This window comes from Cupressus sempervirens, chromosome 7 (assembly GCF_028749045.1).
Source record: "Cupressus sempervirens isolate cs-2001-9-10 chromosome 7, ASM2874904v1, whole genome shotgun sequence".
Classification (NCBI taxonomy): Eukaryota; Viridiplantae; Streptophyta; class Pinopsida; order Cupressales; family Cupressaceae; genus Cupressus; species Cupressus sempervirens.
The window spans coordinates 63,477,495-63,504,897 of record NC_143124.1 but is presented as its reverse complement, the minus strand read 5'-3'; the positions used below and the strand labels follow the sequence as shown (position 1 = coordinate 63,504,897).

General features: G+C 31.1%; 1 pseudogene; it reads right to left on the bottom strand.

Moving 5' to 3' along the window:
• Positions 1-24,031, bottom strand: part of LOC149545490 (protein LATERAL BRANCHING OXIDOREDUCTASE 1-like) — a 104,707-nt pseudogene extending 80,676 nt beyond the window's left edge.
• Positions 24,032-27,403: the final 3,372 nt, after the last annotated feature.

The following is a 27,403-nucleotide window of genomic DNA, read 5'->3' as shown; positions in this document are numbered from 1 at the left end:
TATATATATATATGTATATATATATATATATATGTATGTATATATATATATATGTATGTATATATATATATGTATATATATATATACATATATATATATATATATATATACATATATATATATATATATATATATATACATATATATATATATATATACATATATATATATACATATATATATATATATATATATACATATATATATATATATACATACATATATATATATATATATATATACATATATATATATATATACATACATATATATATATATATGTATATATATATATACATACATATATATATATATATGTATATATATATATACATATATATATATGTACATACATATGTATATATATATATATATATATATATATACATACATATATATATATGTATATATATATATGTATATATATATATATATATATGTATATACATATACATATATATACATATATATGTATATATATATACATATATATATACATACATATATATATATACATATATATATATATACATATATATATATACATATATATATATGTATGTATATATATATATATATATATACATATATATGTATATATATGTATATGTATATATATATATATATATATATATGTATATATATATATATATGTAGATATATGTATATTGTCATGTCCCGTTTTCAAATAATTAAAAATAATAATCTTTGCTAAGGCAGGCAGGCCCAAAAAGGTGAAGTTTTGGAAAAAGGGGATAATCTTTGGAAGCTACTGGACTAATAAATGAAGATTATTATTAAAATATGTTTTATTAACCCCTCTTGGACGTGAGTTAGGTTTATGCCCTCTTTTAAGGGGTTTGGAGGCATTTTGGGCTGATTCCAGAACTTGATTTTTGCTCATTTCTTTGTTATTCTTCAGAGGCTGCCAAACCCATGGATAAGGAGATCCAAGAATGGAAGTTTGTAAGTTTCTAGGAAGGATAAGGATGGGAGTTTGAGGTCATTCCATTTGCATGCTCATTCAGAGTTTTCCTTTGTGTTGAACAGTGCAGATTTGTGGTTTTTCGGGTGTGTTTTTTGTAAGAGTTTGGTGTTTCCGGTTGAGTATTTCATATCAGTTTGGGTTTCTGCTGTATTTCATACTTTTAGATGTTAAAATAGAGCTTAATATATGTATTTGGTCATGATTATACTTTTGTGATAGATTATTAGTGTTTTTGTGGTGTTTTTGGGCTATTCTATGTTGTTTTCAGGAGCCCGATGAGCATTGTTTTTATCCTTCGTTTGGAAGCTGTTGTGTAAATGTTATATAGATCTGAAAATTTCATTTTTTAGGCTGTTATGCTGCTGAAATTTCTATAAAAATGTCCACTTTCAAATTTACTAATAATATGTGAAGCTGTGAAGTTTTTGGCACTATTTCCGGCATACCCGATTTGTGGTTTATTGAGAAATTGGTGGATCTTTGAAAGATTGGTTGTTTGATCTTAAAGATCTGATTAGAGGCTTGAAATATCATATAAAATCAGAAAAGGGACATTTTAGTGGTATCAGAGCTATGATCTTGCCAGCTTGAGGGTTTGTAGAAGCTTGCATGTCAGTTTTAACAACTACCCAAATCGTGCATGTCAAAATTTATGGTTGCTTGCTACTTCTAATCATTTGCATGTTAGTTCTTGGTGAATTTGGTGGTTGCATGTTGCTTCTAATCAGCTGCAAGTCAAAATCTATGGTTGCATGCTAATTCTAATCATTTGCATGTTAGTTCTTAGTGAATTTGGTGGTTGCATGTTGCTTCTAATCAGCTGCATGTCAAAATCTATGGTTGCATGCTACTTCTAATCAATTTCATGTTAGTTCTTGGTGTTTGAAGAAGTTATAACCTATTGGGGTTACACTCTAATTTATCCAAAATGGACAGGTATAGTACAGAGTCTCAGAGGACATGATCTTGGACAATTGATATCCAAAGTCAGAACAATAGAAAGGATGGTTATTTAGACATTCGAGATAAACTTAGGAAAATAAGCCATGACATGTCTGAACAATTGGTTGAGCACCACCATATAATGAATGACATGTTTTCCAATCTAGCTAAGGTGGATAAGTTGACTGGATTTCTATTTGGAAGATTTTCTCACAGGGTAGATGACACAATTATGAAGAACTTGCATGAGGAGTTTGAGAAACTAGCTTAAAGCAAGGATGAGGTCTCAAATTCTACTCCACCATAGGAGGTAGTGAGAAAGGATATTACACAGATTGATAGTAATGGTCAACTTGGTACTCAAATTGAGACAATTGTATACAGGTCAACAAAGGGTGATGTCACAAGTATTTGAGATGGTATAGTTACAATAGGTAGTGACTACAGCGTAGTGGGTTCAGATGATGATTATGAGGATGTTGTTGTGCATGATGGTGAGATACCTGGTAGAGATGAGCAGACATTGAGCATTCATGACTTTGCTGAGAAAGAGTACCAGACATAGTTAGATGCTTCGACACATGAGGTTGAGGCTGGTAGTACTTCACATGATTTGTCCAGCCAACTGAAAGTGAACAAAGACAGTATTGTGACTTCATTATCTCATCATGATAGGTATGTGGAGTCAGTTGGTATTGGTCATATTACTTAGGTGAGAAGTTTTCTTGAGTTACCACTTGATTCTAGTTTACAGATATGGACTCGAGATTGTTATATTGGTGTTTGGGATTCAGTTGACTGGAGATCTTTAACACTTTTTGGTAGCAGTGTTTGTTTGGGTTCTATCATAGATTTGATTAGAAAATTGCACAATATTGTCTTTTCTTGTGCTAGTAGCTTGTCCGATGCTGGTATTAGTTTTTATACATCAGTGTTGGGGTTTGTTCATATATCCAGTTGACCATACTTTCTGAAATGTGTTGATGATCTTTCATATTTGGCAGTGTGTATAGATGAGTCCCAGGATCATATTGGCATTGATGACATCTAGGAGGATGCAGTGGGTAGTTTTGAAGACTTAGTTTCCTTGGTAGTTTCTTTTGGTACAGAGGAGTTAGACATCAGTGCTATAGTTTTTGATACTCCATATGTTGATATGAGCTTTGGAGTTGATTCACAGGATATGGATGGTAATACTCTAGAGACTAGTAACTTTGAGGATACTCGTTTAAATAGTGCATCAAAAGAGGTTTGTAGGAGATAGTCTAGCTAGTGCCATCATGTGTCTAATCAGTTGAGAGTTAGTGAACGAGACATTGCTATCGCTGGCCAGCATTTTGATGCTACTCATCAGTTGTTAGCATTTTATGGATGGGGTTCTCCTACTAGTGATGAGCAGGGAGGTAGTTATCGTTCTTTGACAGAGTTCCACTCTTTATGGAAGGCTATCCAAATTATGAGATAGGATTATATGCAGTTAGTAGCTGATAGAGATTATCTTATGGAGTGGGGCAGTACATCATATGATGCATTGTTGGCCAAGGAAGATGAGGTGAGTGAGCTTACTTAGCAGCTTGAGGTGACTTCTGAGATTCTTGAGAGTACATAGTTGGCTTTCAAGGAGTCACAGTTTCATTTGGCTAAGGTCACCATGGAGTTAGAGCAACTACAATCTTTACCAGATTCTATACAGTCACAAGCTATAGTGTTTGGTTATCCGAGGATGTCCATGGTTGAGATTGTCAAAGACAGTGGAGATGGGGATGCATCCATCCTTGATACTAACATTGGCATATCGAGTTTGTCCCCATTAGAGTTAGGTTCAGTTGAGTTGGGTGCTACAACAGATTGTTGTGGTATGCTTGACATGGTGGTGACCTCTAGTACTAATGGCATGAAGACTAGAGATGATGTATCAAAGACCATGTGTGATGTTGGTGAGCTGACAGTTGGCATGGTTCCTGCTAGTAATACTACTCCCTTGGCGATGTCTTTAGAGGTAGTAGTTAGTTCCAACTTGGTTAGTGATCAATTGCAGTTAGTTACATCTAGATTGCAATCTAAGCCACTGACTGAGATTGGTGCATTCTATCGACATTACATTGTGAGGTATGCTCATCAATTCACCTTTGATGACCATGTTGATGAGATGATTATAAAGAGATGTACTTTGGTTCCTAGTGCTTATCATTAGTTATGGGATAGTTTGATGCATCAAGATGAGAGTTGTGATGGGCACGACATGGCGATAGGTCCTATAGTTGACAGCTTGATAATACATGACTTAGAGAAAGAGTTTTGGAGTGATGCTTCAATGGGTGTTGTTATTGATTCTACTCCTTTAGCTATAACATCTCCTGACTTAGTTGGTGATCAGTCACAGTGGGTTGTATCACTTGTTCATGGTGTGCTGTTGACTGTGGTTGGTTTTTTTTATCAACATTATATTGCAGGGTATGTACATCAATTAGCATTTGATCATTGTGCTAAGGAGTTGATGGTCGAAAAACTTGGATTGGGTTCCATTTCTTGTTGTTTATCTTGTGATGGATTTTCACCATCAGGGGTGCATGGGAGTCATGGTTATGAGATAGTGGCTAGTGATTTGTAGAGTTGTGTTGAGTGCAGGAGTTGTATAGTGTGTGGATTCTCTATACTTGGTATAGTTTCATTCAGGAGCATTCACCATTGTTGCAGAGTTGGATTGTACATTCCATATAGGCCAGTGGGATGCATTGATGGTATTTACTATGTTGGCAGTTTGATTTGTCCACTTTACTTGGGTTTTGATGTTCTAAGAGTTTGTGTCTTGTGGGTTTTTTACTGTAGAAGTTGTGACTTTGGAGTTTGGTTGAGTTGTAATTGTCAGTTTGATTATAGATTCCTCTTGGTTATATTGTAGAGGATATTGCAGAAGCCTGTGTTAATTAACAATAGTATAGTTCATGACTACATTTGGGATCTAGGTGGATCGATTGGTTTATTGTTTAGCCATTTCTTGAGGACAAGAAATATTTGGAAGGGGAGGAATTGTCATGTCCCCTTTTCAAATAATTAAAAATAATAATCTTTGCTAAGGCAAGCAGGCCCAAAAAGGTGAAGTTTTGGAAAAAGGGGATAATCTTTGGAAGATATTGGACTAATAAATGAAGATTATTATTAAAATATGTTTTATTAACCCCTCTTGGATGCGAATTAGGTTTATGCCCTCTTTTAAGGGGTTTGGAGGCATTTTGGGCTGATTCAAGAACTTAATTTTTGCTCATTTCTTTGTTATTCTTCAGAGGCTGCCAAACCTATGGAGAAGGAGACCCAAGAATGGGAGTTTGTAGGTTTCTAGGAAGGATAAGGATGGGAGTTTGAAGCCATTCCATGTGCATGCTCATGCAGAGTTTTCCTTTGTGCTGAACAATGCAGATTTGTGGTTTTTCGAGTGTGTTTTTTGTAAGAGTTTGGTGTTTGCAGTTGAGTATTTCATATCAGTTTGGGTTGCTACTGTATTTCAGACTTTTAGATGTTAAAATAGAGCTGAACATATGTATTTGGTCATGATTATACTTCTGTGATAGATTATTAGTATTTTTGTGGTGTTTTCGGGCTATTCTATGTTGTTTTCGGGAGCCCGATGAGCATTGTTTTTATCCTCCATTTGGGAGGTGTTGTGTAAATGTTATTGATGATGGGCCACACCACCCATGCCAACTCACAAACAATATTACAACAAGATGGAGACAAGAGAGATGACAAAATACTTCATAAAAATTCCATTAATACTTGAAATTCATTACAATATCCTCCAAATGAAAGGACTCCAAATTCCTACAATATAAGAGATATTTGCTCACTAAGAGCTTCTACTTCTCCAAACTTCTACTTCTCAAGCTTCCTTAAAAGAGATTACATTCGAAGAGCTTCTACTTGAAGAGCTTACAACTCAAGAACTTCTATTTCTCAAAATTCCTTTAGAAGAGCTTCCATTTCTTGAACTTCCTTACAAGAGATTACATACAAAGAGCTTCTACTTGAAAAGCTTCTATTTCTCCAACTTGATTACAAATGATAATAAGCCTTTCTTAAATAGGCACTTCTAACCCAAGACATTACAAACACAACCAATGTGGGATAAAAGGTAAATACAACTACCTTTAAATAAATATTAAATTCCCACCCAAATACAACTAAGCACCCAACAAATATTAAATACATGATTTAAGGATCTTTCCACAAACTTCTAAAATGCCACCTACACACCTCGATTAATGGAATGACAACTATTTTTATTATTTTCTATTTATGCCACCCATGCACCTTGAAAATAGAAATTCCTCTTTTCTCCATTTTTCCTATTTTTCTATTTTTTATTATTTTCCTTCCATTTTTGTCACTTTCTCTCTCCTCCACAATTATTATTATTATTTTTCTAATAATTTAAATTTCCCATGCAAGATGCTCCTGCATCAGATGCATCAGTTATATAGATATGAAAATGTCATTTTGTAGGCTGTTATGCTGCTGAAATTTTTATAAAAATGTCCACTTTCATATTTACTACTAATATGTGAAGCTGTGAAGTTTTTGGCACTATTTCTGGCATACCCGATTTCGGGTTTATTGAGAAATTGGTGGATCTTTGAAAGATTCGTTGTTTGATCTTAAAGATCTGATTAGAGGCTTGAAATATCATATAAAATCAGAAAAGGGACATTTCATATATACATATATGTACATATATGTATATATATATATATGTACATATATGTATATATACATGTACATATATGTATATATATACATACATATATATACATAGATATATACATATATATATACATACATATATATACATACATACATATATATACATATATATATACATACATATATATATACATATATATATACACACACCCATATATATATACATATACATATATACATATATATACATATTCATATATACATATACATATATGTGTGTGTGTGTGTGTGTGTGTGTCAAAATAAAAAATGAAATACTAATTTCTACCACATAATTTTTTTTGTTGGACTGGATGAACATAAAGTGAAAACATAATATGTACAGAAGAAATGAACAGGTATCTTTAAAATTTTGTGTAAGTCACTCCTAGGGAGGCTAGGATTATTTTCTCTAAAGATGGGATGAAACATTTCCTTTGAATATGATGCATTTCTTGTCAAGTGTAAATCACTTATTTTTCTAAGGATATGCTTTGTGTGTGTGAATAAATTTTTAGAAATAGAGAACTAAAGTTTGGAACAATTCATGTGATAGTAGTGTTTTCTATTGGGTGACTATTATTTTTCTACTATGATAGACTATTTTGTAGGGAAATGTAAGCACTACTATAACTTAATGGAGCCTAGAATGGATTATTCATGTGGAGAAGAGTTCAAAAAATCAAAGTCTCACTCAATCCACAAAAGAAATGTCATGAGCCACAAAACTTGCCTCCATAATGCTATAATTTTTATCAACAATCTTACTCTTAAGAGGCTAAACACAATTCTTTTAGGAATGTAATTAAAACAATTCCAAGAACAACTTTGGGAAGTCAAGAATAGTTGTCAATGTCACAAAGATTGCAATTCAAATCTTGACTAATTTACCCTAAGGATTCCCTAGTTTGTGCAACAAATTTCTTCCATATACATTAATCGATAAAATAGTTTACACATAACCAAACTCATGTAACACTTGGTTAGTTTGTATTTCATATTACTAATAACTCAATTCTTTAATTTTTCACCAACACATATTCAAACAATGTTAAGTATCAAAAACAACAAGGGCTATAGTCCCCATCTTTTGTGAGTTTGATTGGAGTTGTGTATGCAATGCAAGGAAGAAGAAGCTTTAGAAGAGGCTAAATGATCATTATCATATACATGGTTTCTCAGTTAGGATTTTTGTACGCCTACATCTTGGTTCTTTGGCATGCCTTGTTTCTAAATGTTGCAAATATCATGCACTATTAGAAACATTTCATTCACACTTTAAATTGGGTGACTTGGTAGCTATTGAATACATAGCAGGTAGTAGAGGTGAAGGTGTAGACAGTTTACTTGATAGATTAAGTGCTTGATCCACCACCAAAAATGTATGGCTTATGGATCAGTAGTATACATAGAAGTAGTAAAGAATACAGATTTTGTATTTAAGTAGCATACATAGAACTATACAAATTTTATATGTAAATTTCATAGTTCTATGTATTCTACTATAAATTGCATAGTTCTTATACATAGTTTGGTACCAAAATAGAAGTAGTATGCATTGAACTATTCAATTTAAGTGCCAACTTGTAAAAGAGAGAGACTATACATATTTTTTACTATTTACATGTTTGTATCTTCAATTATGTAGTTTTAATAGGGAATTTTAGAACCATTCTTCAAAGATCAAACTTCAATAAAAATACTTAGTCGCTTAAAATAATCATGCTTCTAAAGTAATCTACTATGATTTGCATTGAATTAGAACATAGGAAAATCGTAAATCTAAGTTGAAAATTATAATTTGAAATATCCATGTCAACAATATTTCACATCCAAATGGAATCTATGTATGGATAGACTTAGTACTACTATCATAAATGAGCAAGGAAATAAGTTTGAGGATTGTAACTTTAGCAATAACTATGAATAAGAGAGTAGAGGATTGATCCAAGGAATACAACTGACGATATAAATTTATTTTCAAAGCAAATAAACCAAAGAGACTCAAGCCATTTCGATAAACCATGATCAAGAGATTCTCTCCAAATTAAGAAGCATATAGGGTATCAAGATATGCTTATATCCTTTCTACAACAACTCAATATGATTGATTTTTAAAATTAGTTCTATGAGATCAATAAGATGACAAACTCAATAGAAAATAAAAGCATTTAGGATGTTGTGATTCCTCATTTGGGATGCTACTTGTCTTGTTCTAAACATGGTTATAGATACTAGGATATGTCTAGAAGAACTATGGCTCCTTGAAAACCATTGGCATAGCCCTCTCATCTAATAAAAATCTGAAACTTAATTAATATAAAAGGTTTTTAAAATTTCACTTCTACATTTAAATTTGAATTTAATTCCAAACTAGATTGTTAATTAGCAAGGTGAGGCATGAATAGGATTAAAGCATATTGTATTGGCATGGAAAGGCTAAGGAGATTAAAGGAAATTGAGTCCCCAATTTGTCTTTTTCTTCAAGAATAATGTGATGGCTTTTGGTAGTGAAGGTTACTTATTTGTAGCACCCTCCTTATAGATCCAATATTCATTCTATTTTTAGATAGAAAAATGAGCATCTTGTTGTGCACTCTGCCTAATTGATTTGTCACAATCAAGGTCAAAAAATCTTGGGCTAAGAAAAACTTGGGTGCAAGCCTACTAGGTGAACTTCAAGGCATTAATACAAAGATCACATATGATAATCAATTAGACATAATTTTTGAGTTCTTCTCCTTTTTCTTTCTGTTGGTAATTTTTACTAGGAGTTGAGAGTCTGAGTCCTGGTAGTTTGGTTATCTCTATGGAAAAAAGCCAGTAGGAAGAAAATTTATTGAGATGCTAGCTTGATTTGTGTCACATGAATTTTCCATGATTTAAGCAATCAATGTTTAAATATAAGGGTAAGGGCTATGAAAAATTCAAGGTATTTTCCATTGAATGAGTGGAATGACATTTAAGATTCCCTAACATCCATGAGGCATCAAACATCTTTGGTGTCTACCACCACTCATAATGTTACTTACAGATCACCTAAAATAGTGGTGGTATATGTAATGGTGTGATGTGAAAAATCCCTCCCAACACAAAGACTACAAAAATTAACACTTGCAACAAGGTGAAGTACTCCAACAACTAAGGCAAAGATAAGTGAGATGGTGTAAATAGTGACTTAAAAATGCAGTTGATAAAGATGAATCTTCTCAGGCATGCGTACAAATATTTGACAACTTGGAAAATAAAGCATGGAACCATTACAAAATGATAGAGGTGAAGGATTTGGGAATAGGCTTTTGATGAAGTCCAATAGATATGGTAGACCCCTAATTTCCTAGATGTTAAGAGAATGATATGAGAATGTCATGGGAAGTTAAACCCTTTTCTTATGTGATTGATATATGCCTACAAAGAATATTTATTGGCTAACAAGAGAGTACTTAAGATATACTATGGCCAAAAAAAGAATGCACAATATATCTTTGTCAAAAGAAGAAAGCTATGAATATGAACCTTAGAGCCATCTTAGCATATGGCTAATGCTAATACTGACCTGGGAAACCTTAGAGCCATATGTGCATATGGCTAATGTTAATAGTGATCTAGGGTCCCCTGCATTAAAAGAATAGACAAGGAAATGTGTACATTAAATCTATTTGCCAAAAGGCATTTCCCTTAAGGATCTCTTAGAAAATTACAAGATTGTTGTTATTTCTTGAATTAATCAATACTAATCAATAATTAATGATGCACTACAATAACTAAGAACCTAAAAAAAAGTAAGTGTGATTACAAAAAAACTAGAGTACAATAACGAATCATACATCAAAATAGTAATGGTTTTTGCACCATGAAATTCTCAAACAAAGTAAGAGATATCAAAAAAAAAACAACCTTAAGAAACACACCTAACTAATGCCAAGGATTTTGGTGGCTGCCACTATGATTGTTAAAATAAGAGTATTATGAAATACAATATATCATACCAAACACAATGACAGTCTAGTATTTACAATCAAAGGCATTGTGGTGGTTTATGATGTTATAGAATTATCAATATATATGCAAATGTTGAATGGATGAAGTAAAAGTATACATAGAGTCATTAACCTATTCAACATAATGCATCAATGAGATATGGAAAACTAGAGGTTACAAAATTTTCCAACAGTCTTCTCTTCTAGAGGGATATGGAATCATGGACAAAATCTAAGAGGAAAATGCAACTACCAGGCATGTATTCTGAAATATCAAACCATTGACAAAGTTCCCACATTGTTTGATTAAAATACACAAGTAGATTTTTTAGAGGGAAGAAGGGATGCATATGATACACTAAACTTATTATGTATTACAATCAATCACCTTTGTAGTGATGTGATACCTCAACATGATAGGGCCTTATTATAGGTTGTCTTTGGTAGCCAAAGGATTTGAGCATTCATTAGAGGGCCAAGCTTAGGCTGAAGATGGGATTTTGATAATCATGCATATCTTTAAAGGCATCCAAGTGCACATAGTGTGGGCAAAAATACAAAAACAAAAACAAGGGCTTTAAAAAAATGAATCGATAAAAGATAATAAATTAGATTTTGAACAAGACTGCCAACTATCGATGGTCAAATATAACACCATGCCATGACATATCATGTCCAACAATGAACACTTCATAAGAAAGGAAGCAGAGAAGAGTCATTGTACACGAATGAGAAATAAGAATGAAAGCCACAAATTATGTCCATGTTTTGAGCACAACTAAACCAGATGCACCCAAATCTTGATTGGTCTCCATAGATACAGGAAAAAGAGGCTCCTATGTATGTAGAGGAACCTCTCCAATAGAACACAACCGAAGGTGAGGAGAGTAGAAGAAAACTTGGAGTTTGAGAGAAAATCCCTAATAGGCTCCCCACCATTACAAGCATGGAAATGGATTGTAAACAAATTGTAGAGGGGAAAATGGAATAGTTTTGAAGGCCACACCTAATCATTTATAGCTAAAGGATGAAGGAGTTTGTGTAGTGTTAAAGTAAAGTGGTTAATGGTAATAAAGGAACCCATTTCAAGAAAACAAGCTAAAAAATTACAATGAAAAAATTAGTCCCTACCTATAGGTGGAAGGGACTAACAATAGAAATCTTGAGTCACTTCTGACTTCCCAACAAGGAGAAACTTAATTCTTTAAAATTGGTTTCATTCAAACACATATACCTGATTTGTACATCCAAACTAATGACCATGAAAATCAAATATATTGACTTTGTCTTTGATTAAAATAAACACTCAAACCAATTCATTGCCATTTGAAAACATCTATAATGCATGGGTTTATAATTCCCAAGTAACTCTATGGTTTCTTTAACAATATGTCAATTTTCTGCCCACCAATAGTATTGAAGAAAATCATATTTTGGCCTCTACTAAAATTCTGAAATCTTGAATCCAAGTTGATGAATTTAATGACCAAAAATGGCCAAATTAAAATAATATCACACAGACCATTTCTTTTTACTATAAATATTTACCATTACTTAAAATGGAGGCCATGAACCACCGAATGTCTAGAAGTATATTTCAAATTTGAGTGAGCACTCAACTCAAATTCTTAATCAAAATCAAACATATAAGTTGTTCTATTTCTTTAAAAATAAGAAATTAGAACAAATTAAATAAAGTGTCATCACTTTATACTTTAGACCAAATTCAAACACATAATGCTTTCATTCAGAATATGTGGGAATCAATTTCTTTTTCCCATCTTTATGTAAGATTGATATGATGTAGATTTTAGCAATTATATTCATGGGAAAAATTGATTCTAACTAAGCCACTCCAAAATAATTTCTTTGAAGATAAATATAATAGCAGTTAAAATAAATTGAAACTAAAAATTAAAGAGCATAGTAACCTGCATATGAATCAGTCCTAGTGTCCACTAATAGAACAACTTGATTCAAACTAAGAATATTCAATTTAAACCCAAAGGAAATAGATATTTTCAAACACAATGAGATCAAATTTATAGCCTGATATCATGTAGCACTATTCCTTTGAGCTTTCCAACCAACAAAACGTAAGTGTAAATTTCAATTGCGAATGCAATCTAAAAACCCACATATGAATTTTGAGCAATTCAATTTAGAGTTGAACATACACAAAACAAAATGTTAAGAACTTTTTATTATTTCCCTTCTCTCTCTTTACATATCCTTTTCATCTAAAGAGAGAATATCCTCTTCATCAAAAGATAGAGATTTGTATTCTTTTACTCTACTACAACCCAGATTGATTTTTTTTTTCATATTGAAAATTTGTCACCACAAAACATTTATACAAGAATATAGAAACTAATTCTTGGTAGTTATCCAAATTATTAAAACTTAATTAGTTTTCTTACATTAGGAAAATGTATTTTCTAATTTTAGTAATTCCCATTACATTATCTTGTATGTACATTTTAAACCTTATAATGCCCAACTTGACATTTTCACAAATTGCTAATGATTTCTATATTTTGATACTGAGATAATTTGTTCTACTCCTTAGTGTTTTGGTATCATTTTTGGTGCTCCACAAAAATTTTATTCTCTTTGCATTAAGTCTATTATACTTAAAAATGTGCTTTGAAAGAAAGAAATGCTCTTCTCTTGTGTTGAAGGGTTTCACTATATCTTGTTAAGAGCTAGTGAACTTAGTTTTAAAAAAAAATATGCATAATAATGGATAGATCTATTAATATACATGGGTGTGATGTATGGATATATATCTATTGGCATGTTTGAGATAGATATGTTTAAGATATCCAAGTTAATTTCTATTATTTGTGTCCATATTTTCCATATTGACCCAATATTTTAGTTGCTTTGTTTGATTATCATTTGAAATCCAAAATGATTTAACAATTTTACGTTTAAAATATTTGCTCAATATATATCTTGGTCTTGTGTTATTTTAGGCTCCATGATCTAGTGTTGCAAATCCTTCAATCATGACTTCTTCTATATAGAAAAAATCTTTAATCAGTGTATCGAAGAATTAATGCTACTTCTGACAATTGGGCATTTCTATTTTTTGAAGTAGTGATTGATAAGAAGATTTGACTAATATAGTGACACTTATCCACTGATTTATATGTAAACAAATAGTTTAGCTTGAGCCCCATATTATGGGTCTTCCACAGCTCAAAGTATTGATATTGTTAATGCATGTAGCTTTGGTTTGACATTACTGTGATCAACATATACATATGTATATATGTACAACAATATGATGTACATAGTGTTATACATAAATGCATATGTAGGTGTTATATGTGATCATTCACAGTCTAAAACCAATGTTATATATATTTTTAGAGATCATTAAGGCATGACCAAAACTAATTTTGATCCCTTTGATATTTAGATATGATCAATCTATCCTTTATATAAGGTTGCAGATTTAATGATTGGTAATATATTGATTACTGTTGTTTAAGTCCATAACTAATCTTATATATTGATTACTCTTATTTAAGTCTATAAAAAATCATGAAGATTACTTACCTCCAAATGGGTGTGAGAATGAATGTCCATGTCTCCATTCAAAGACACGACCATCTATCCCCACACCCTTTCCACTTGATATATATTGAATCTATCTGTAGTAAACAAGCCATCAAAATCTATCAATGCAAGCACCTCAAATGATCAAGGGAAATTATAATTTTAATAATATTTTTTTATCTCTATTATTATTACACTAACTTTTATAGATTCTAGAAGTGAACCAGTCCATTGGTATTAGTGATTATACCTACAACAAAACTGTGCATCGATCTACAATCAAATTAAAATCTAGTAAGAAACTTTATAGATACATATTCTTAGTTGTGTTTATAATGATTGACTAGATTCTTGAGAAATATTCAAAGGACAATGAACCCCCTAGAAAAGATGATTACTTGTTTGTCCATGAATAGTTGTTGTCTACAAATTAACTAGAGTAGAATATTCTTTCTTTATAATTTTTTATGGTAAATGATGTTGCCACTTTGACTGGAGTTGAATGTGCCCAATATTAGATCATGCACCAATGGTATGATGGGCCAGAGTCAACTAAGCTTCTAATTTATGCCCATTTACCATTATAAAGGTTTTGTTCTAACTACCCCATGACTTTGTCTTCTATTGCTTACAGATTATCCTGCACACATTGTATATTGTGCTTTCCTACATTCTGAGTGAGTGGAAACTTGTGTAGAGTGAATCATTGGTCAAATAAATAGAATGAATATCAACTATAAGATATAATAAATTGATTAATGTGAAACAAGAAAAGTATGGATGATGATGTATGGACTAGAGAAGGATGAAGGGAGTATGTATCTTAATTTATTGATGGATGATGAAGTATAGATTAGAGAAGTATCAACTTTATGATGTTGTGCATAATGTTCCAAGTTTTTTTTTTTTTAATATTGGTCACTTCCTCTTACACTAGAAGATGCAATCTTAATTTTAACTATGGATCATGCTGAAAATTGAATCAGGAGTTTGAGGGATGCACTAGCTGGTTTTGTTTGTTGCTTCCTTTATCCTTTTGTTCTAGTCTAGGAGTGATGCTGAACTAAGAATTAGATGCACCATTTCTAAAATAAGTAAAGGAATGGCCATTTAATGGATTAATGTTAGCATTTGAAAATTGGAAATCATAATTACTTGAAAGGTCTAGTAAGGGTGATGAAGGAAAGGTATTCAAAGATAAAGATGAGTAAAGAAATTCTTTTAGAGACAAAGATGAGTAAGGTAATGTATTTAGAGATTGTGAAGAAAATAGCTTTTTGGAATAAAATGAAGGATAAGGGAAAATACCATCTACCTTTTACAATTTCCCAACACTATGTTATATAAGATAAACTTTTTTATTCAATGCAGAGCCTTCCACAATGGAACTATTATAATTAGGACAAATAGATTCACCCTTTTGGATATTTTCAATTTATCTTCTCTTTTGAATTATATTGGCATTCTCAAAAAAGAATATAGAAGAATCAAAAGAAAAAGGATGTAGTAATGCAAGATCATCTTGAATCAATCTTGGGGGTACCTTTGTTGATAAATATAACCCTAAATCAACCAAAACTTCTAGATTTGATGATGTCATCTTCACTATTGCCAAAAATGACATTACAATCAAATTTTTTTATGAAATCTACATCCATGAACTCAAAGAAATCCCTATCATTAATATAAGGTAGTAAAACACCAACAATAAATTTTCAAGAATTCATATCATCTATTCCTTGAAAAAAATCCTATTGATGATGTAGTTGAAGGGCAAGTCATAATTCTTGCACCTAACAAAATACTTAGCAAAGTTGATGATATAGGCTTGAGCTCTTTTTGTTCATGAGAAAACTTAAATTTCAACCATTTGGTCAACTTATATTTCTCTCCTAATGCATACTTAACTTGATTTTAAAATTCTTTAAATAATCAAATGTACTAGAAATTACTTGAATTTGATGAACTGCTTCCACCTTTTGACTAAGAAGTTTCATTTGTTGACCCTTGAGATGCCCCTCTTTTGAGTGAGAAAAAATAAAATTAATTTCCCATTGACACTTTTTGTTGATGTCATGGAAGCAATAAAAACTAACTTAATGTGGGGCAAGGTAATTGTTTTAGCACAATAGTTCTTCTTTGTCACTATAGTTTTGAATAGTTTATAATACTTTGAAAGTCACTTTTGCATTGATGCAAGTACCCAATTGGTTGTTACTCTTCAAGCAGATGAAGCATATGAGGACTTTGATCTTATCAAGAGTGTAGATCCTATAATGCTTCTCATAAATCTTCCTAATGAAGAGGAGACGGTGAATGATGTCCATGCAATTCTATGTAATGGTATGAGAAAATATCATGTCATTAATTGATTTTTTTGCCAATTTTATATTGCAATTATTGATTATTGATAACTACAATATTTTTTCTATTAGTGATGGTAGTGTTGTAGGTTACTAGTTACCCTATTATGCTGAGTATTTGTTTTGCCTTATTTTTCTCATTTTTCTATGTCAAGCTAGCCGAATTGCTTGGATTAAGATATCTGTATAGTTTTCTCTATAACCTTTAGACATCAATGCATATAATTTTCAAATATTCTTACTAAAATTTCTGTGATCTATTAAATTTGTTGTCTTAATTAGTTTGATTCTTTAGTGATGTGCTTATTTATGGATTTGTTGTGACTTGGTTCTAGTTTTTCTCAATATTCTCTTTGTATTATGTTCAAGTGACATTCAGTTTCTTGGTATTTGTTTGTCTTATTTCTCAAACATTTTGGATATATGCAAATTAGAAACTAAAACAATTCAGAGGAGTCAAATTATGATCTAGTAGCTTTATTGAGAAAATATTGTCATTATTTGATTTTATTGCAAATTTTATTTTCAAAATTATTGATTATTGATAAGTAGAATATTTTGTTGGACTGGGGTGACTTGGTGGGTGACTCTATTAAAGTTTATGTCCTAATTAGTTTTATTCTTTAGTGATGTGCTTATTTATGGATTTCTCATGACTTGTTTCTAGTGTTTCTCAATATTCTCTTTGTATTACATTCAAGTGACATTCAATTTCTTAGTAGTTGTTTGTCTTACTTCTCAAACATTTTTGATACTATGTTCAACTTCTCAATTTTTTTAATATCATTTTTCCTTTTAACAATAATTAGTTATTGTTCTTCACTATGTAACAACATGTAGATGCATCTATTGTCTGGAAAGAATTCACAATGCTAGAAGGAAGAGAGTAGCAATCTCATCCTTGCATAAAATTCTTTCAATTTTTGGACAATTTCAATTCCCTTGAGCTCTACTATTATCAGATGTCTAACTATTTGGATTATTGTTGTCTTCTTTATAGGTATTATTACAGTATGGTTACAAAACTTTTGAAGTGGAAAATTTTAGATGATCTAAGGGTTTGTATAGCTATTTTATTCTATCTGCAAAACATTCAAATATAGAGATCTACCCTTATATTTTTCTTTTGCAGAATAATATAGGTAGTTTTAACTATGAAAAATGTTGATGCTGTGCTTAAGTGATTTCTCCTATGAGAAGGAATTGTATATAGTTGGTTTTTATTACCTAATTATAGAATGTGTCATTGTGAGATACTAAATAATTTATTAGTTAGGTTTTAAATTTGATCTTGGCTATCTTCTAAATATGATTATTCATGTTATAATAATTAGACCATGATTCTTTCCCAAATAATCCAAAGAAGAAATAGATTTCAACAATGTTTTTAACAATGACCAAAGCACATGTTTTCCCTAGCTGATCTTTATTCAAAAATTTTAGTATGACACAGAAACACACACTCAATGTTGGCGCTTGGCATTACCTTCACAAAAGTGGTTAACAAAGATAAGATATACTTTCTTTTTGGCATACCATTTTCTTAGTTGAAAAGAAATCATAGTTAAATCAGAACTTACTCATATCCTATCTTTTCTCATGCCCTAGATGGAAAAAACATTACTTGAGTAGAAATTATAGCCTAAGGATAGGACTACATGTTAAAATGTGAAAACTAAGTTCATAAAAAGTTATTTTTAGTCACACAACACCCTACAAACAAAAGTACAAGAAGCTTTGGTAGTTACAAATTTATTAGTTCACTTCAGCATTAAATAAAAATGGAGTCATTATATGTTCCATTCCTTTAAAATATATGGTAGATGAAAAAGGATATCTCCTTATGGAACTCTACCATTCCTTGTTTTACAATTAAAGTATTTTTTTTAGTAAATTTGGTCCCATCACTAGTGCAATTGTTATGAGGTATGTGGATGGAAAATCCAAAGGGTTTGGATTTGTTAATTATGAAAATGCAAATGATGCAATTAATGTTGTTAATAGTTTGAATGGAAAAACTTTTAATGATCATAAGAAATGGCATGTTGGAAGGGCATATAAAAAGGATGAGAGGGAGGAAGAATTTAAAACCAAGTTTGAACAAGAGAGGGAGGTAAAAATGGAAATTTTTTAGGGTGCTAGTTTATATTTGAAAAATATCGATGATTCCATTGACAATGAAAAGAAAATAGAACTATTTTCAAAATTTGGTGCCATAACATCTTGCAAGGTATGCCCAAGTTGGTCTTTACTTGCACACCTTAGTGCAATACAAAAAAATGCACTCAATGTTGACACTTGGTATTACCCTCACAAAAGTGGTTAATAGAGATAAGATATACATTCTTTATGGCTTACTATTTTCTCAATTGAAAAGAAATCATAATCAACTCATAACTAACTCATAACCTATCTTTTCTTATTCCCCATATGGAAAAAACATTACTTGAGTAGATATTATAGCCTAAGGATAGGACTGCATGTTAAAATGTAAAATGTAAGTTCATAACAAGTTAATCTTAGTTACACAACACCCTAAAAACAAAAATACAAAAATATTTGGTAATTACCAATTTATTAGTTTGGTTCAACATTAAATTAAAATGGAGTCAATATATGTTCCTTTCCTTGAACAAATATGGCAGATGATAAGGGTATATCCTTATGGAACTCTACCATTCCTTGTTTTAAAATTTAAGTATATTCTTTTAGTAAATTTGGCCCCATCACTACTGCACTTATTATGACGGATGTGGATGGAAAATCTGAAGGCTTTGGATTTGTTAATTTTTAAAATGAAATTAATGTTATTGACATTTTAAGTTGAATTTTTTTTTAATGATGATAAGGAATGGAATGTTGGAAGGGCATAGAAAAAGGATGAAAGGGAGGTATAATTTAAAACCAAGTTTGAACAAGAGAGGAAGGTAAAAATGGAAATTTTTTAGGGTGCTAATTTGTATTTGAAAAATCTAGATGATTCCATTGATGATGAAAAGCTAATGGAAATATTTTCAAAATATGGCACCATAACATCTTGCAAGGTATGCCTTCTCATGACTATGATATTGTTAAGGTTCTACTCATTTTATTATTTTTTCTTGTGGATTACATTGTTGTTAAATTCAGCTCCTATAGCTTCTCATGGAAAAACATTGTTCTTATTTGTGTATTTAATTTCTTAACATCATGCCACTATTTTTAAGTTGAGGGACCTCAAAGGTTAGAGTAGGGGATTTGGGTTTGTGGATTTTTCTTCTCTAGAAGAAGCCATGTGTGTTGTAAGATGTTATTTATTATCATGTTAGATGTTTTGTTTGAATTAATAGTATATAACTAGTTTTTCTTGTGTGCTACCCATTGGAGCATGGCATGGTTTTGAATATGATGTATTTGTCATGAATTGTAGGTTGCTAAGATGAGTGGAAAAATGGTTGGAATAAAACCTCTTTATATTACATTGGCTCAATGAAAACGAGAGAGAAGGGTGAGACTGCAAGTATGTAAAGTTCTTGTGGTAGGAAATTCAAGATTCCCATATTGATTTGTTATATGCACAGAAGATTCAACTACTTGCAAACAATGTAAATTCTTGATCTATTATTGTGCTAGGCTTAGTTTTCTTAGATGAGAGCTCCTATTGGAGTTACTCCTACAATACTGACTACTTTATCACCATATCAACCTGGTGCTCCAAGGCTTGCCACAAAAATATTGTTCTATGGTCATGGTCATCATGGCCTAATTCCTCTGTAGGTTTGTAAATTAGATGGGTAGTACTTTAATTTCGATTCACATGGAGTTAATTTGGCTAGAAATTCCCTAATTCTTGTAATTCCTTGCAGCTTGCAGTTTTTTTTCATCAACAATAGTTGCTACCTAAAATTCACCCTAAAGTGGCATAGATGCAAAATTTTATGCTACTATTTCAATTATAGAGGAAAATCCAACAAGGAAAAAGAATAGGTGGAAGGAGGGGTGGTTCACAAAATTTTCAACAACAACAACAATAGGTACTTAATGCATTTTTGTTTTCTAAACATGATAAACTATTAATAACTCATGCTACCTTTTTTCCTAGTCATGTGGGGAATGCAACATGGGAAAATTAAAATACACCCAAGACTTATAAGCTTTACCTAAGAAACTAAACTTTGTCAGAACTCACAGCCATCCAACCTTTACTATTGTAGCCTGCACTATTATTGATTCACCATCTTCTAAAGCAAGGCCAATACATCTTGAAACCATCATCAACATGGAAATTGCTCTGCTACACTACTAGATCATTTCCTACTTGACTTCATGATTTCTATTCTTATGTTATGTTTTATTGGGATTTAGTTGCATATTTTTCAGTATACACTTATCAACTAAATTTTTTGGATAATGTTTTGCAAGAACTCTGCTTTTGGGATTAAATGACATAGTTTTTGAGATTTTTATCCTTGTCTAGCTCTAGACTATTTGTTGTTGCAGACTTTATAGAGCCTAGTACTTTATTTTGTGAATGATCTTAGCTCATTTTGAAGAAGCTAGTGCACTAAGAACATCATTTTTTTCCATTATTTAGTACTAAAAAATAGTCCCACTTTATTTTAGTTTTACATTCAAGTTTTTAGAAATTGTTATTTGTGTGCACTGAGATTATTATTCAATTGCATTATTTACTATGCTGTAAATATTCTCATTGTATTATTAGTGCTAATGGATAAGTTTTTAGAAATTGTAAGAGGTGGTTGACCATAAAAATGAGGCACACACAAACATTCTTGTATTGATAGTTACATGGATGGTATGGATTATGAAGATTTTAGTGTGTGATTTTTCTAGCTCATCTATTTATGACTAGTGGCGTTTCATCTATTAGTGGAGTGTCATGCCAATGGCAAGTGCAAAGTGTCATTAAGGAAATGACACTATATCTAGTACAAATTGTATTTTTGGATGACACACTTGAAGCAATCTTCTAGTCACTACATGCACTTCTACATTGTTAATAACAAGTTGGACACCATTATTAAATTTAAAATCCATTACCCTAGTTCCCTTTTCCTTTCACTGATTTAAGCTTGACAAAATTGAATTATTCTTTTGAAATAAAAAGAGCCTTTAAACTATCAACTTGATTGGATGTTACATTGTTACCTCCATTTCAAGACATATAGGTCCATAACCATTTTGGGTGCTATATTGAGAATGAAATGAAACAAATAATAATTTATTATGTATTATTTAAAGGGTGCTAGCTCAATAGAAGAGTAGTTTCTTTACAAGCAAGAGGATGGTGGTTCAATTTCATTGTGTCTTATTATGACCAAGTAGACCTACCAAATATGTGACTAAATATGCTATTGAATATCTTACTAAATATGTGACCAAATATACTATTGCATATGCTACTAAATACACTATCAAATATGTGCCAAATATGTGACTAAATATGCTACTAAACATGTGATTAAATATCCTACTAAATATATCACTAAATATGTGACTTAATCAACCATCAAATACACGGCAAAATATGTAATTAAATATACCACTAAATAAGTGACTAAATTGATGGTCAAAGTCAATGATCAAATAAGTGACTAAAATCATTTAGTAGTAAATTTATTAGTGTTATCAATGACTAGATATTAACTATTATTAGTCATGTTACTGATTTTTGTTAGACATATACATATTTTAGTGGTTTTCTTAGTCACATATTGTTGTTTTTGTGTGCTCACTGTCATCATTTGATCATCCCCAAACATTTGTTCAAAATAATCACTTTTTAATTTTAAGTTTTCTACAAATAGACTAAGGATCATTTGAGCCACCCTTTCAACCTAAATAGTATAACTCTGTAATATACACCTAAACCACATATTAAAAACTCATTAGTTGGAGGTTCAAATTATTAATAAAAAAATTATATTATAAATTATCATCCAAACTTTTCTTTTAAATAATCACTCCTCAACTGTAACATCATTTAAGTGAATAGATCAAGAATCATTTAAGCCATTCTTTCCACTTAAGTGGTGTGACCAATATCAAAGCTTACATACCATTTACCTCTGTTAGATCACAAGTATTACCAACAAGTGCATGAGAAATGGGTTGGATAAAAATTTATTTATTATTCTTTTAAACGTGCAGGCCTTTTGTTTTCTTCATTTTGAAGAAAAAGTGTTAGGAACTTAGGACACCTTATTTTGAATGATGCCTTGACCTTCAAATTAGATCAAGTTTAGGATAATGTGGTTATAAACTCATTATTTCCATCATCATTGGATCCTCTCCAAACCCTTCTTCAAAATAATTCTAATGAATTAATTAAGAATGATTTGAGCCATGCTTACCACTTGATTGATAACATTCTATAGTATATTTATATAATCCCAAATAAAATATCATTAGATGGTAATTCAAAGAATTATTTAAAACATTTTATGTTAATTATTATAAAAAAATGCATTAGGTAGTGATGAAAACTATTAATTAAAAAATGAGAATTTAAAATGCAAAATCATTTCCTACAAGCATGGTCTTGGCTTAGTGTTGCAAAGGTGCACTAATGGTCTGATTGGCATGGGGCTCAAACCCATCTTAAGATTGGGGCCAAGGATAGGATTAAGCCATTGTTTGACTTAACCTAGCTTAGAGACTAAGCATATCTAGATGAATTGGCTGACTGATCTTAATATAAAGGCCTAACAAAGCAATATAAATAGACCCCAATAAAATTGATTGTAACTAGAATTCATGGTAACTATATAATTTTGAAAGCCACCAAACTACCACCTTCTTAAGTGAGTGTATGAACCCAGTACCTAAAGTTTGATGGTGTGATTGGCCAAAGAGTTAAGTTGATGAGATTTTGAGGCATAAGTGCCAAACCCATCAAGTTACCCTAGTCCAACTTTTGATCTTCATCAAGCACAAACACATTACCATAGCCTTGAATATCTCCTCCTTGTGGGGCATACTTTTTTTTCTCTTCTAAGGAAAGGCTAAAGAACTCATTAGCCACTCCTCTTATCTGATCTATCAAAGAATGTAGAATTCCATGTTTCACAACCTAAGAATCAGTACTACATCTTTAGCAAAACTAACAAATCCAATTATCAAAAATCTATGTGGCTTTTAACTATGTATTCTGAATGAATTTCATGATACCTGAAACAAACCCTAGTTTATGGAGGCCTTTGAAAGAATGTCCATCTCCTTAGATATCTTTCTTTATTATCAAAAGGCAAGAGAATTTTTTTCATGTCAATTATAGGGACTTTCAAGACATAAGGAATTGGTATTGAAGATGGCCTCTCTTCTTTTGATCTTATATATCTTTGAGCAATCTCATTGAAGTTCTTACCTACAAGCTCCTCCACACTATCTACAACAACAAAATTGTTACTCCAAATTGGACTACTAAAAGATTCATCAACATGGGATGCCATCCCTTTGACAGTTTGTCACTTGCCAAAGGAAACATATTAGAATTATATTTTAGGTGATGAGAAATTAATCTAAATTGATATCTAATATTGTAATTATTTAATAAATTTTGTGTTTTAGAGATTCTTTCAACATTTCATCCTGGATGACTCTTTTGCCATTTTTGTTTGTTAGTGTTTTGGATTTATTATATTTCATGTATAAAGTTGTAGAGAGTTTCCCAAAAATCCTCTTGCTTTTATATTTTCTTAGTATTTGGATGCATTCTAATTTAAATATAGTTGTCCAAATATTCTTTTTCAAATCATATTATAACTTGAGGTATACATATGTAATCATTATCCTAGCTATCATTTCTATCTAGCCAAAAAATTGTCACATTTATTTATTTGTGCAAAAAAATAATTATATTAAAAAAAAAGGCATACCAAAGATATATTTTAAAACAAGAGCTCTGTAGAGCTATAGTCTTGTCTTAAAAAAGAAATGAGAAGTATGAGGAATTGCAATAATTATTTAAATAGAAAAAAACTCACTAAAGATTTAGGTTTATATAGTAAAAGTAAAAGTGAAAGCTATAATATTTGTAATTTTTTATGTTTCAAAAAAACTACAAAGTTAGTAAATTTGGCAGAAGTTGGCCAAAAGCAACCTATCTTAGCAATTAGAGATAACTTTATGGAAAATAAAATAACCTATTACAAAAAGTTAGTTTGATCATTTTCTATGAAAAAAAACATTAAATATTTTACACAATATTGAACTCTTACTATACTCTATTGATCATAGAATGCTCCCCCCTTATTTATCTCAAAAGTTGGCTCAACTTGCTAACTCAACTTGTGGACTAGGATAAAGTTCTTTAGTGATCTTTGTATCATTTGTTGTTTTGTTCTCTTTGGTATTCAATAATCTTTTTACCCCTCTTTTAGTAAAAAAAAACTCTTATTTTACTTACCATATGCAATATACTATGGCATTCACCCCGTCCTATCATTCAATTAGTTCACATGAAGTGAGTGTTCCAATTATTGTAGACTATGAGTGCATTGTTGATACAATAATAAAATGCACTATGATGCAAGATTATTAATACCACTTTTAATAATAAATTTTATTTTGCATCATATAAGAATTTATTGCATAAACCTAATCCAAAAAAAATGCAAACAAGGAAAAAGAAAATAACATGAAAGGGGTAGAGAATCTTCTTATAATTATCTAATGCTAATATTGTTTTATCCAAAACTAAAGATCTAGTTATGTTTATCAATTCTAAACTTAATATAGATAAGTTTATACTCTCCTATTTTTTTAAAGCTAGATAGAGGAGCACCAAAGTAAAATCCTACAAGGAAGATAAACTAGGTTCTAAAGCAGCTAGTGAGAGAGGCAATCATAAGAAAGGCTCTAATGGAAATACCATGGCATTCAAGAAGATTACAACACTCAAAATGGGCACATACACTGCAAATGTTGCAAAATTAACTTTTTTATGACAAGGAATTCTCAAATCTCTTTTAGCTAAGGACCTACATATTTTGTGGATTCTTAAATATCATACCTTCCCGATCATGGCTGAATAATACAACAATTAAATTGTTTAAAATTATGTTTTAAATAGAAATTGCCATCCATGCCTTATTTTTTAAAAATAATGTGTTGATATATCAGTCAAGTTTTTTATTAGTGACATACACTAATTCAGACTATAAGTATCTACCAAGATTATTGTACAGTTAACAGTGTTAACCAAGCATTTCATTGAGATCTATAGTTACTACTAAGTCCTTTGGACAAGTTTCAATGTGTGTCAAGTAGTTATAGCTAGTGTAAAGATCAGTAGTGTAAATCATGCATCTCAATGTATGCAAAGTTTAGCAGTGTAGATCGAGTTGTGCAACGCTTACCAAGTTTGTAGCTGATGTGATACTAGTCCAGTATTAACCAAGCTACTCAATGTGAATCATGTGATACAGTTTATATGCTAAGTTTCACAGTATTCACTGAGTCATAAGTGTAGATCGAGTTCAAGACTACTTTTAAATAATTAGCATGGAATGAGCTTCTACATCTACTAAGTGCATGATGATGTCAAGCATTGACAACAGATGCTGAGTATCAGAACCTCATCAAGTTAGTCTTCAAAACTCAAGTGTCAAAATTTAAGCTGACTTTGTCATATTTGTATAAACTTGTCTTGTGGCCCATTCTGTAATGGTATAATTGGATTGGTATATATGTAATGAATTGTATCATATCCAAGTGTAAAAAAAATGCAATGTAATCAATTGTAATTAGAGAAGAGTAGAAAGAGAGAATTACAAAGGCTACAGTAGTATAAGGAGTAGCAAAGATATATCTATCATAGCAAGGTGATTTGAATATAAAGGAATCTCATTCAAAAAACCAAGTTACAGATTAGAGATGAACCACTGCTTCATCCTAATAGGTGGATCAGTCAAATCCTTTAGCAAGGTAGACCTAATAGTCTTATGCAAATATCTTTACCAAGTGCATACTTCATTATATTTTTGTAAATCCTTTAACAAGGTGGACCTAGCAGTCCTTATTGCTCCTAATAGAGAAAATCATTAGAAGTGATCAATTAAGCCTTAATAGGCCAAATTTATACTCCAGTACTAAAGTTTGTATGTATCATCCCCACCCTAGTTTTACTTTCTATTTGGAAGGTTTCTGGGTCACCAAATCTATGTGTCAAAGTGGTGTTTATGCTTTTATGTTTTTAGTTTCTTATACATGCAATTAGATAAAAATATATGCAAAGCTTTAAATTGGATAATCAAATATAAAAGTTTTAGAGTTACTAATTCACCCCCCCAATAACTTAGCCTTTGATAATATTTCCAACAATTGATATAAGAGAATTTTGGTTCTTAGAGAAATTTTAATAGCTTGAGCAAAAGATTAAAGACCATGGAGATATTTAGACTTGATAAAGCTATTGACAATGAGAAGAGGGATTTCGAAATGGCTATTGAACAACTCAAGAAAGGAAAAGAGAAACTCTCTCAATCCTTAAAAAGAAGAAAAGATCTTGCAATTCAAATGAATGATCATCTCTACATTGAAGAAAGAATTGAAGACTTTGATCCATCAAGTAGCTTAAATGAAGCAAATGAAGAAATCAAATAACTCTTGGAAAAGAATGGTTCATTGCAAGAAGAAGTGAGAAAACTAAGAAGAGAGGAAGAAATTTAGTCAGTCAGGCTATGTGAAGTCATGGAAGAAAATAACAAGATAGAAACTAAAATAGAATGAAAATATAATGAGATTACACATCTATCACTTCAGCAAATTGACTTCATTAATCAGCTCACTAATGCAAATGAAGAAATCATTAACCTCATATATGA